The sequence below is a fragment of the Tenrec ecaudatus genome, chromosome X, assembly GCF_050624435.1.
Source record: "Tenrec ecaudatus isolate mTenEca1 chromosome X, mTenEca1.hap1, whole genome shotgun sequence".
Lineage (NCBI taxonomy): Eukaryota > Metazoa > Chordata > Mammalia > Afrosoricida > Tenrecidae > Tenrec > Tenrec ecaudatus.
Genome location: NC_134548.1, coordinates 90,294,534 through 90,307,325, shown reverse-complemented (window position 1 = coordinate 90,307,325; position 12,792 = coordinate 90,294,534). Strand labels below are relative to the sequence as shown.

The window sequence follows — 12,792 nt, the reverse complement described above, 5'->3', positions numbered from 1 at the left end:
ATCCCCCCTCTCAATATTAAGTTGGTTATTAGTTTTTCTATTTCTTTAAACAATGTAGTTAGAATTTCTATTGGAATTATATTTATAAATTGGTTTTGATAGTATTGATTTTTACTATATCGACTCTTTGTATCCATGAACATGAAATATCCTTCCATTTGTCTTTGTCTAAATGTAGTATAATGTCATTTCCAAATAGTGAGTTTCATGTCTTCTTTGATTATTTGTATTCCTTTGATTTTTTTGATTGTCTGATGGTTCAGGCTAAAACTTCCAACACATTGTTGAATAAGACTGGTAATAGGGAACATCTTTGTCTAGTTCCTCTTCTCAGGGAGAATGCTTCCAGTTATTACCCATTGAGTATGATTTGGCTGTTGGTTTTTCATATGTGCCTTTTATTATGCTGAGGAGTTTCCCTTCTACTCCTATTTTGTTCAGTGTTTGATAGTGTCAAATGCCTTTTCTGAAACTATTGATATGATGATGTGGTTCTTATTCTTTGTTTTGTTTAGTGGTGGATTACATTAATTGTTTTTCTAATGTGGAAACATCTTTGTATTCCAGGTATGAATTCCACTTGGACATAGCATATTATTTTTTCTATATGTTTTAAAATTCTATTGGTCAGAACTTTTAAAGAATTTTTGCATCAAAGAGGGATATTAGTCTGTCATTGAGTTCCCTTTCCCTGGATTTGGTATCAGATATATGCTAACTGCATAGAATGAGTCTCAAAGTTTGTGGTCAATTTTTATGATTTTTGAAATACTTTGTGTTGAATTGGTGCTAGTTCCTCTCAATAGACTTGGTAGAATTCCCCTATGAAACCTTTCAGTCCTGGGCTTTTTTGAGTTTCTTGATGACCTTATCTATTTTTTTTATAAGTCTGTTAGGTTTTCTACATCTCTGTGTATTAATTTGTGTAGATGGTATAGATGATATATTTTTCATTTCTTCTAGACTATCAAATTTTCTGGAATATAGTTTTTCATAGAAGTGTGTTTTTATTCTTTTTATTTCATTAGGGCGTGTTGCTATGTCACCCGTTTCATATCTGATTCTAGATATTTGCATTCCTCTTTTTTCAATTGTTAAGTTGGCCAGCAGCTTGTCAATTGTGTAGCTCCTTTTGAAAAATCAACTTATTTTCTTTTTGATCTTTTCCATTGTTTTTCTGTTTTCCAGTTCAGTTACTTTTGGTTTAATTTTTATAATTTCTCTTTTACAATCATTGGAAGACTTATGCTGTTTTCCTTGTTCTAATTGTTGGAGGTGTTGTGTTAAAGTTTTAATAATGGTTTTATCCTCTTTTTATGTATTAATTGGTTGTTATCAATTGTCTTCTGATAACTGCTTTTGTGTATCCCCTAAGTCTTGGTATGTTGTGTTATCGTTCTCATTTTTTTAAAGGAACCTCTTAATTCACCTCTTGTTCTGTCTAACACTCAGTCTATTTTAAGTAATTTGATGCTGAGTTTCTATGTGTTTCCCTTCTATAGTTGATTTCCTGTTTATAGCATTGTGTTCTGAGAAGATGAGTGGTATGAGCTCTGTGTTTAAATTTGTTAAGATTTGTTTTGAGACCTAGCATGTGGTCTATTTTAGAGCATGTACCATGTACACTGGAGAAAAATGTGCCTTTCTTGTTGGTTGGACGGGTCTGAATAGATCTAGGAGGTCTAGCTCTTTGATGACATTGTTCTCTTCTTCCGCTTCTTTATTGACTTCCTTTCCTATTGATCTACATTTCCTTAAGGTAAGTGTACTGAAGTCTTCTATTATTGTTGGAAATATGGTGATTTCTCTTTTCAGCTCTTTTTTTGAGTTATGTTGCTGTATAGAAGAAGGAAAAGAAAGGTGGGGCTAAAAATAATTCCAGGTCTATCTGCTGATCCTTATATATGTTTTGCAATTGAGACTGATGAGGTGCCAAGCCCTGCCCTCTGAGTCTGAAGTCTATTTTCAAGAATTCTCAGGATCTTCATTGCTTTGCTCCCCTTCCTGCTCTGTGGCACTCCCTTCGTGTTTCACACAGTTGTGGGGGATCAGACCTCACCCAATTCCCACACAATGAGATAGGCAAGTTAAACAATTCCAAGGAGAAAACAATGGGACCAATGGTTCCCGAGAACAGGGGAGAGGGGGAGGTGGGGCAAAGGCAGAAGGGAGCCAACAAACCCCAGGTCAAGGGAACAAAAAGATAACAAATCAATGGTGAGGAGGGTGTAGAAGACCTGGTGGGGTTTGACCAAGTGCAATGTAACTGCGAGGAATTACTGAGAGTTGATCAAGTTCAATGTAGCAGAGAGGAATTACCGAATGTAGATCAAACATCAGAGTGGGACAGGAGGAAAGTAAAAGGAAACAAAGGCAAGAACTATGAGGCTAAACTATAGAGGTATAAATATAGGCTGTGTATATGTAAAAATATTAATATTTAACAATAGTGATAGAGATTTATGCACATATATTTTTATGTTAAGTATTAAGGTAGAAGACGGACATTGGGCCTCTATTCAAGCCATTCCTCAATGCAAGAACTCTTTGTTCTAATAACGGGATTCTGTGATGCTCACCCTCCTAACACAATCACTGAAGACAAAATGGGCTTGTAAGCAAATGCAGTGAAAAAAGCTGGTGGTGCCCGGCTATTAGAAGATATAGTGTCTGGGATCATAAAGGCTTGAAGTTAAATAAACAGCCATCTAGTAGGGAAGCAACAAAGCCCACATGGAAGAAGCACACCAGCCTTTGTGATCACAAAGTGTTGACGGGATCTGGTATCAGGCATTGGAAAACCAAAAACAATCATATTGATGTGAACCAGGTAGCTCAAAATGGAGACCCAAAGCCCATCTGTAGACAATTGGACATCCCTTCACAGAAGGGTCACAAGAAAGGGACAAGCCAGCCAGGGTGCAATATAGCACTGATGAAACACACATTCCTTTAGTTCTTGAAAGCTCCCCACACCCAACTATCATGTTGGAACTATCAAGTTAGAACTATCAGTTCTTACTTACAAATCTGGATAGAGTGGAGAATATACACTAGTACAGATAGGAGATCTATCCCTCAGGAATAGTAATGGAAGTAGCAATAACATGAGGGTAGGGGGAAGGTGGGGATAGAAGGAGAAAGGGGGAACCAATCACAATGATGGATGTATACCTTCCTCCCCCAAGGGAGATGAGCAACATAAATGTGAGTGAAGGGAGACAGCAAACGGTGTAAGATATGCAAATAATAATAATTCATAATTTATCAAGGAATTCCATAGGTGAGAGGGGAGGGAGGCAAAAGAGAGGAGGTGATACCAAGGGCGCAGGTAGAAATAAAATATTTTGAAAATTATGATAACAAGATATGTACAAATGTGCTTGATACAATTGATGTATGGATTTTATATGAGCTATACAGCCCTCAATAAAATGAGTTTTATAAAAGAAAAGAAAAATAATGAATAAAATTGGAACCTTTATCTATTGCTGTTAGAAATACAAACTTTATCTATTGCTGGTAAAAATGCAAAATTATTTCGACATTGTAGAAAGCATTGTAGTGGTTTAAAAAAACAAACAAAATCAAAAGAAAAATGTTGATGATGTATTTCAAGAGTCTTTTATTGGGCACATTCATGTTTATTGTGGCCATACATTCCTGGTCAATTGACCTTTTCATCATTATGTAATGTCCATTCTTGTCTATCACTATGTTGTTTAGTTTGAGGTCTATTTTGTCAGATATTAATATTGCCACTCCAGCCTTTCTGATTGAAATTGGCTTGGTAGATTTTCACCATCCTTTGACTCTTAGAATGTTTTTGTCTGAATATTTTTGTCTGTGATTTTGACATGTACCTATTGAAGGCAGGATATTGATGGGTCTTGTTTCCTAATCCTGTCAGCCACTCTTTGTCTTTTGAGTCTTGCCTTTAGTCCATTGACATTCAGTGTTATTATTGATAAATGTGGATTTGTTGCTGTCAATTCATAGTATTTGTGCTTGGTTCCTTTTTTGAGGGAGGTATTTGTGTCTTTGTTCCCGTATATCTAATTTGCTTTGAGCGACATTTTCATGTGTTAGTTTCTAGGTGGTTTTGTACATTCTGGTGGTCTCATGTTTATGTGCTGTTGTTGATTTTCTAGCCATAGGTATGTAGTTAATATTTTTTGTAATGCTACTTTCATTCCTATGAATAGTTCATGTTTTTGCTTGTTTGGAAATACAATATTTCTCCTTCATATTTAATTGAAAATTGTGCTGTATTTAGAAATCTTGGTTGGCAGGAATTTTCTTTTAAGAATTTATATATATATTTACCTGACAGGGGAGACACCATGAGAATGAAGGTGGTTTTCGCAGGGCGAGGCTCATCCATTTGCACTCCGGATGTGCTGACTCCTGCGATTTCCCCAAATGTGGGGAACGTGACTGCATAATTTGTGGTAGTAGGGGACTGTATTTGCACTCTCCCCTGATTTTAGAAAAAAAAAAAAAAGAGAGGAAAAAAATAAAAATAATTTATATATATATATGTTGCTCCATTGTCTTCTTACCTGAATTGTTTCTGATAAAAGCTTCAAGCTTATCCTTGTCAGTTTGCCTATGTGTTAGTCTTGGTACTTTAGAGAAACAAATCCAAAGAAACTCATGTATAGGAGAGAGTTTTATATAAAGGTTAAGTGCGCATCAAGAAAACATCCTAACCCAGTGCTGCCCAAGCCCACAAGTCCAACATTAACCCATTAACCCATATGTCCAACACCAATCCACAAAGTCCTCCTTCATCTCACAAAACAGACTCAATGATGTCGACTGCTGGAGGAAAGCCAAGTCAGTGAATGTGTAAGCATCTCAGCATTGGCAGAAGTCTCCACACGGGTGCTCCAGCACCCAAGACTGCATCGGGGTAGGTCCGTGTGGCTTTTCCTCAGGGATGCCTTGCAGGAAGTCAGCCTTGACAGCTAAAAGCAGCTAAGGCAGCTGCACCCTGATCTGACTATCAGGAAGCAAGAGACCAGAGAACTAGAAAGGCAAAGCTCACTAAGCCATTTATCCCTCTGCCCCTCAATTAACCCCACATGTGTTTATCAGTCAGGTTGGCACATACACTAACAACCTTAATCTACCCCTTGCCAAACTGGCACCTGTACACATTTTTTTAGCTTCACGATTGAAATTAAGTAACACCTACACCTTAATCCTATAATCCTGTGAATATGTTCCCCCATCTATGAAAGTTTGTAAGCCAACAACTTCATGCCTTACTCCCCCCAATTTTGAGTATCCAATTTATCAAACTTGTTCTTTGAGAAGACACTATTTTTTGACATAAAGAGTCTTCATTCCAGGTGAACAAGCGGCCATCTAGCTCAGAAGGAACAAAGCCCACATGGAAGAAGCACATCAGCCTGTGTGATCACGAGGTGCCAAAGGGAACAGGTATAAGGCATCATCCAAATATATATATATATATACCATAGTGAATGAAGGGGGAAGTGCAGAGTGGAGACCCAAAGCCCATTTGTCAGCCACTGGAGATCCCACACAGAGTGGTTTAGGGGAGGAGATGGGTCAGTCAGGGTGCGATGTAGTACCGATGAAGAACACAGCTTTCCCCCAGATCCTGGATGCTTCCTCCCCCCAACTACCATGATCCGAATTCTACCTTGCAGGACTGGATAGGGCAGAGGTTGTACACTGGTGCATATGGGAGCTGGAGGCACAGGGAATCCAGGGTGGATGATACCTTCAGGACCAGGGGTGTGAGGGGCAATACTGGGAGAGTAGAGGGTGAGTGGGTTGGAAAGGGAGAACTGATTACAAGAATCCACATGTGACCTCCTCCCTGGGAGAGGGACGGCAGAGAAGGGGGAGAAGGGAGACTCTGGATAGGGCAAGATATGACAAAATAACAATCTATAAATTACCAAGGGCTCATGAGGGAGGGGGAAGCGGGGAGGGAGGGGAAAAAAGAGGACCTGGTGCAAAGGGCTTAAGTGGAGAGCAAATGCTTTGAAAATGATTAGAGCAAAGAATGTACAGATGTGCTTTATACAATTGATGTATGTATATGTATGGATTGTGATAACAGTTGTATGAGCCCCTAATAAAATGTAAAAAATGTAATACTTTATCATCTGTCTCTCTTTTGACCCATTTTGAAAGTTGCTTCAGTTTTTAGTATTTTCTTTCTTTTTGATTGAACTGTTCCTGTTTTGTATAGTCATGGTTATTGGGTTCTTTTGTTCACTTCCGGTTTGTGTTGTGCGTGATTTTCTGTATATGAAATTCTGGCAAATCTATTGCGATAGTAACTGGATTGATAATTACCTAGGGGCATGTCAGGGGAGCTAACCACAAGGAGTATAAGAAGTAAGTCCTCCAAAATTGATTGTGGTGGTGACTGCATAACTGTTCTTAATATGATTGAATGATTAAATGTATGATATACAAAGTATGTGCTATTAAAACTATTTTAAAAAAAGAGTCTTCATTCCAGTTGGAACCTTGTGAAATCTGCATCCATAAGCAAAGTCAAATCCAGACAGGCCATCCATAAAGTCAGCAACAATATGCACCTGTTCACAGACTCAAAAGTCTCCATCTGATCGGGCTCTTGTCAACTCAACATGGGCTGCCTCACTCAGTTTCCACAAGTTGCCCATTGGTCACATTGTCTTTAGACCATGGACTCTCACCAATACTCAATAAGCCTAGCCCCCTCGTGCTAGGTCATGGACTTCAGACCAGTCAACCTGCTCTCATCTTCTTTTTTTCCTGTAAACCAAGTTCACAGGTGTCAGTGGCCAAACTCAACCTGTCTCTTTATTGCTGCATTTCTCCCACTTTCACTCAACAAGTAGATCCAGGTGGTCACGTAGCAAGCATTGCAGCCTGCTCACAGGCTCCCTTTAACATTCAGTCCCAGAGAGGAGTTTTCTTCATGGTTCCAGATTTTTTCCAGCTCTGACAAAGACTACTGCTTCCTGAGTACTCCAAAGCACTGGGTAGGGCATATATTTTCAAAGCTTTCTTTGCAGACATGGCCTAAAGCCATCTAAAGATCAAATTTTAATTGCTGAAAGCAAGTGGGCTTACAAACTTTCTATTTTCCAACTTCCCATATTTTTCCCCACAAACAACCGAGTAAACAGTGTGGCTTTATCTGACCTCTGGTAGACAAAAAAGAAAAATCTTCCATGAGGGAGAGGTCAAACAAACATCTACTCTCCATCTTATTATGATTTGTTTCTCCAGTACCCCACTCCCAAGGTACCATAATGTATTAGTCTGGGTACATGAGAGAAACAAATTCACAGAAACTCATGTATGAGAGAGTTATATATAAAGGTTAAGTGTACATCAAGAAAACATCCCAACCCAGTGCTGCCCAAGCCCACAAGTCCAACATGTGGTTTGTTTTCTATTGATTTGTTTGTTGTTCCTCTATTTCTGTGTTGTTTTGAGTACTGTTTTCATTGTACTAATTTCTGAGTTTTTTTAAACTTGTATGCTGCTCTCAGGTTTTTCTCCTGTTGTTGACTCTGTATAAAGTGGTCACATTAGTGTTTTTTGAAATTCTTGTCTTGTTTTAAAAATTCCTTTATTTGGTATGTGTCTGGAAATATCCTTATTTCTCCTTGATAGTTAACAGTTTTGCTGGATATATGATTCGTCGTTCATGGTTTTTCTGTTTTTCCTTCCACTTTGTTGGCCTTTTTTCTGCATGTTTTCTGTGGAAAGACTGAGTTAATTCTTTTTAACTTTCCTTTTTAGATAACTATTCTTTCCCCCTAGCTGCTCTCAAGATTCTCTTCTGTTCCATAATATTAGAGTTTCATTATAATAAGTCAAAATGTTTTATTTTGTGTCTATTCTGTTTGAGGGTTTCTCAGCATCTTTAATAGTTATTTTCACATTTGTGGTGTTTGAAAAGTTTTTTATTCATGGTTTTTGTACTATTTTCTCTGTATATTTTAAATTTTCTTCTTGCTCCAGGTTCCCAGTGAGATACGTCTTCTTCTTCTGAATGGTGTCCCTCATCATTTGTAGGCTTTCTCTACATTCCCTTGCAGTTTGTGTTGTTTGTTTCTCTCATCCATTGCTATTGAAACAATTGTCTTTCAGCTCACTAATTCAGTTTTCTCTGTCTTCGGTTCTTTTACGTTGTTCTTTGTGTTTTATATTTCTGTTCTCTTATTGTTTTTTTTTCCTTATAATTCATTTCATGTAGAGTTTCTAGTTTTCCAATTATTTTTTCAGTTGTTATAGGTATCTAAACATTATTCTCCTGAATTTATTTCTGATAATCCCAGGTCCTCTTCTTCAGGGTAATCATTTGGGTCTGTGTGTTATGCTATTGTTTGTGGCTGTTTTTCATGTGTGTGTGCTATGATTGACTGTTGTTCCATTGTATCATGAGGCAGCTATTAATTTTGATTGTGTGGGGCTAGTTGTATCCTTCAAAGTTTCTGGGGTGGCCAGGACCTTAGTTGCAGGGGGTTTGAGCCAGAAGAGGACATGAATTTTAGGTTGATAATACTGTTGTGGCTTTCCTTTCTGGGTCCCAGGGACATACAGGACTTCCCTTGCCAGGAAGAAACGATGCCCAGGACCTTCCTAGTTTGGTTGTTAGGATAGCCAAGGCCTTACTTGCCTGTGGATGGGGATGTGCAAGACCTTCCTTGTTGGATTACGAGGGTGGCTAGAGATACCTTGCCAAGTCCCAGGGACAGCTAGGACCTTTCTTGAAGGGGGTAATCCAGGATCTTCCTTAATGAGGGACAATCAAGTAATTCTTGGTCAGGTTGCAGGGATACCTGGATTGTGGATATGGCCATCCTTGCCTGGGGTCAAGAATGGCCAGAGCCTTCCTTGGTGGTCACAAGCGTGACCAGACCCTATCTTGACCGGTACTGGGTACAGCTGTGGACTTCCTTTATGAGGACATCCAGAGCCTTCTTTGTCAATATGTGTGGATGACTTGAGGAGGGGCAGGGATGACCAGGGCTTTTCGTGTCAAACTTCTCGAATAGCTAGGGCCTCCCTAGTGGGGTAGGGTATACTTGGACCCTTCCTTATCTGGACTTGAGGACAGCTAGGTAACTCCTTATTGGGGGACAGAGATAGCAGGTACTTCCTTGCCAGGTTGCTGGGATGGCTGGCTGCTTCCTTTTTGGGTGTGGAAACGACGGAGGCCTCACTTTCTGGAATGCAAGAACACTTGGGGCCTCTTTAATTATCTTTTGCTTTCATCATATATGATGTCCTCATGTCATACCTCAGCTGATGAGGTCTTCTGTCATTAATGTTAACTGTGTCAGATTTATTCGACAACTGAACATCCCTTTACAGAAGGGTTGCAGGGAGGAGACAAGCCAGTCAGGGTGCAGTGTAGCAACAATGAAACAAACATACAACTTTCCTTTAGTTCCTAAATGCTTCTTTCCCCTACCCCCCACTATCAGGATCCCAATTCTGCCTTACAAATCTGGCCATACCAGAGGATGTACACTGGTACCGATAGGAACTGGAAACACAGGGAATCCAGGACAGATGATCCCTTCAGAACCAGTGGTGAGAGTGGCAATACCGGGAGGGTAGAGGGAAGGTGGGGTAGAAAGGGGGAACTGATTACAAGGATCTACATATAACCTCCTCCCTAGGGGATGGACAACAGAAAAGTAGGTGAAGGGAGACATTGGACAGTGTAAGATATGAGAAAATAATAATTTATAAATTATGAAGGGTTCATGAGGGAGGCATGGTGGGGGAGGGAGGGGAAAATGAGGAGCTGATACCAAGGGCTCAAGTAGAAAGCAAATGTTTTGAGAATGATGATAGCAACAAATGTACAATGGTTGTTGATTGATTTTCTTTATAGCCAGATAGACATTATCATATCAAAGCATTGTGTCAAATGCTGTTTTTGATAATGAATCTGTCTTATTTCTCTATTTTGTCTTTTGTAGTATGAGTGTATTTCATTATATTTAGAAGTGTGTTTCTGCCTTATATTAAGCCCCTTAAGTTTGTTTCTATTTTTTCATTGATTATCTTTAAAGTTCTAAATTTTATATTTAAGACTTTAATCTATCTTGAGTTCATTTTTGTATATGGTTTGGGGTTCTATTTCATTCTTTTGTAGCTGGAGATCCAATTTTTCTAGCAAAATTCATTGAAAAGACTTCCCCATTTAATGTTTTAATTTAGTCCTTTATAAAAAAAAATCAGGGGGCTGTTGGAGTCTGGATTTATTTCAAGTTCTTTATTCTGACCTATTCTTCTATATAAGTATTGTACCAAATACAAAGCTGCTTTGACTAGCATGGTTTTATAACAGATTTCATATCAGAGAATTATGACCATTTTATTTTTTTAGTAGTGTTTTTCTTTTCCTGGGTTTATTTCCATAAACAGTTGGAAATTCGTTTTTTATTTTTAAAAAGAATAATTTTGGGATTTGGATTAGAATTGTATTATAATTTTAGACTGATTTAGGTAATAGTAACACCTCCTTTTCTTCTGAAAATGTCATTATATTATGTCTTCTTGTCCATGTGCATGGGACAGTTTTGTATTTATGTAGATCTTTCTTGGTGTAATAGGTAAGTTTATTGTGCCAACCTGGCCAACAAAAACGTGGGATTAATAAGGTTGCAGTTTAATTGAAGGGCAAAGAGATAAATGGCTTGGCGAGCCTCACCTTTCTTGTCTCTTGCTCTCTGATGATCAGACTAGTGTGTGGCTACCTTAGCTAGCTCTCTGTCTCAATTTGGGAGTTGCGTTACCTGTGGAACACCCAACCGGTGGACGGTGTCTCTATAGTTTGAAGTTCCTTCAAAATCTGCTTCACCACACTGCTAGTATATACATTACTTGAGCTGGGGATTGTCGGACCCTGTCATCTGGCTGACTGTTGGCAACCTGCCCTGCTTTTTCCTGCCTGTGGTCGGATTGCCTGTATTGCTCTACAGAAGACTTAGCTGTCTGCTTCCTTGACTTGCATCCAGAAGCTCTCATGAGTTGAAAGACTTCCAGTCTATTAACTCTCATGAAAATGAGTTGAACTGAACCATTTTTACTGCTCTGTGGACTAATTAGCTGTTAATTTCTTATGTTCTATCTATCTATCTATCTATCTATCTATCTATCTATCTATCTATCTATCTATCTATCAAATCATAAGTGTCCTGGTTTTGTTTCTCTAGAGAACCCTGTCTAACACACTTGTTGTTTTTTTTTTCTTTCCCCCCCACTACCACAAATTATGCAGTCGAGTTTCCCACATTTGGGGAAATCGCAGGGGTCAGCACATCCGGAGTGCAATGGATAAGCCTCGCCCTGGGAAAACCACCTTCGTGATCATGGTATCTCCCCTGCCAGGTAAGTATAACACACTTGGTTTCTTATACAAGTGTTTTCTTGTATTCTTTGTAAAAGTCTTGTTTCTCTGGTGTGTATTTCTAAGTATTTAATCTTTTGAATCAATACTCTAAATTATATTTAAATTTTTTCTTTTTCTGTGTTCTTTCCTTGATAAAGATAAATCCTATTTATTTTTTAAGGAGGTCATAACCCTGTGACATTGTCAAAATTTTCAGTTGGTTCTAGTAATTTTCTCATTAAATATTTAGGGAGTTCCATACATAAAATGATATCATCTTCAAATAAAGTAAGTTTTGTTTATTTATTATCAATTCAGATGCCTTTGATTTATTTTTATCTAATAGCTCTAAGACATGACAACCATATTAAATAAGACTGGCGATAAAAGGTATCCCTGTTTCTTCTTTGGAGGAGGTAATGCTTCACTTTCCTCCATTGAGAAAGATGTTGGCCATTCTTTTTGTATATATGGCTTTTTTAAGGTTGAGGACTTGAGGCACTTGCTGATGAAGATCAAGGATTGCAGCCTTCAATATGAATGAAAACCCAATGTAAAGAAGACCCAAATCCTTGCAACTGGACAAAAAGGTAACATCAACATAAATGGAGAAAGGTTGAAGTTGTGAAGGATTTTGTCTTGCTTGGATCCACAATTGATGTTCATAGAAGCAGCGTTCAACACATTAAAAGACACTTTTCATTTTGGTAACTCTGCTGAACAAGACCTCTTTATAGTGTTGAAAAGCAAGGATGTTACTTTGATAGCTAAGGTGTGCCTGGCCCAAGTCATGGGATATTCAATTGCCTCATATACATATAAAAGTTGGACATTGAATAAGGAAGACTGAAGAAGAATCAATTGTGATGCTGGCAAAGAATATTGAAAGCACTGTGGACTGCTAAGGTCAAACAAATCTGTCTTGGAAGAAGTATAGCCGGAGTGTTGCAGAGAGGTGAGGATCACACGAGTCATTGTTGCAGGTACTGTGTCAATCCATCTCATTGAGGGTCTTCTTCTTTCACTGTTCCTACACTTTACCAAGCATGATGGCCTTCTTTAGGGACTGGTCTCTCCTGAGAATATGTCCAAAATATGTAAGATGAAGTCTTGCCATCCTTCCGTCTAAGGAACACACAGGCCTTACTTCTTCCAAGACAGATTTGTTTGCCCTTTTAACAGTCCCTGGTACTTTCAATATTCTTTACCATCATCACAATTCAAATGCAATGATTCTTCTTTGGTCTTCCTCGTTCAGTGTCCAAGTTTTACCTGCCTTGTCTTGAGTCAGGCACATCATAGACCTCAAAATAGCACCATTGATTTTCAATACTCTGAAAAGGTCTTACGAAACAGATTTGCCAAATGCACAGTGTCTATTGATCGCTTGACTGCTG

At 38.5% G+C, this 12,792-nt stretch overlaps 1 non-coding gene and 1 pseudogene across 1 annotated transcript; one reads left to right on the top strand and one right to left on the bottom strand.

Annotated features, from left to right (window-relative positions):
• Window positions 1-4,318: 4,318 nt before the first annotated feature.
• Window positions 4,319-4,483, top strand: LOC142435101 (U1 spliceosomal RNA). Its single transcript, XR_012781248.1, has one exon. It is a non-coding gene; the product is annotated as a U1 spliceosomal RNA (small nuclear RNA).
• Window positions 4,484-11,216: 6,733 nt separating this feature from the next.
• On the bottom strand, window positions 11,217-11,402 carry LOC142435074 (U1 spliceosomal RNA; annotated as a pseudogene).
• Between the last annotated feature and the right edge of the window lie 1,390 nt (window positions 11,403-12,792).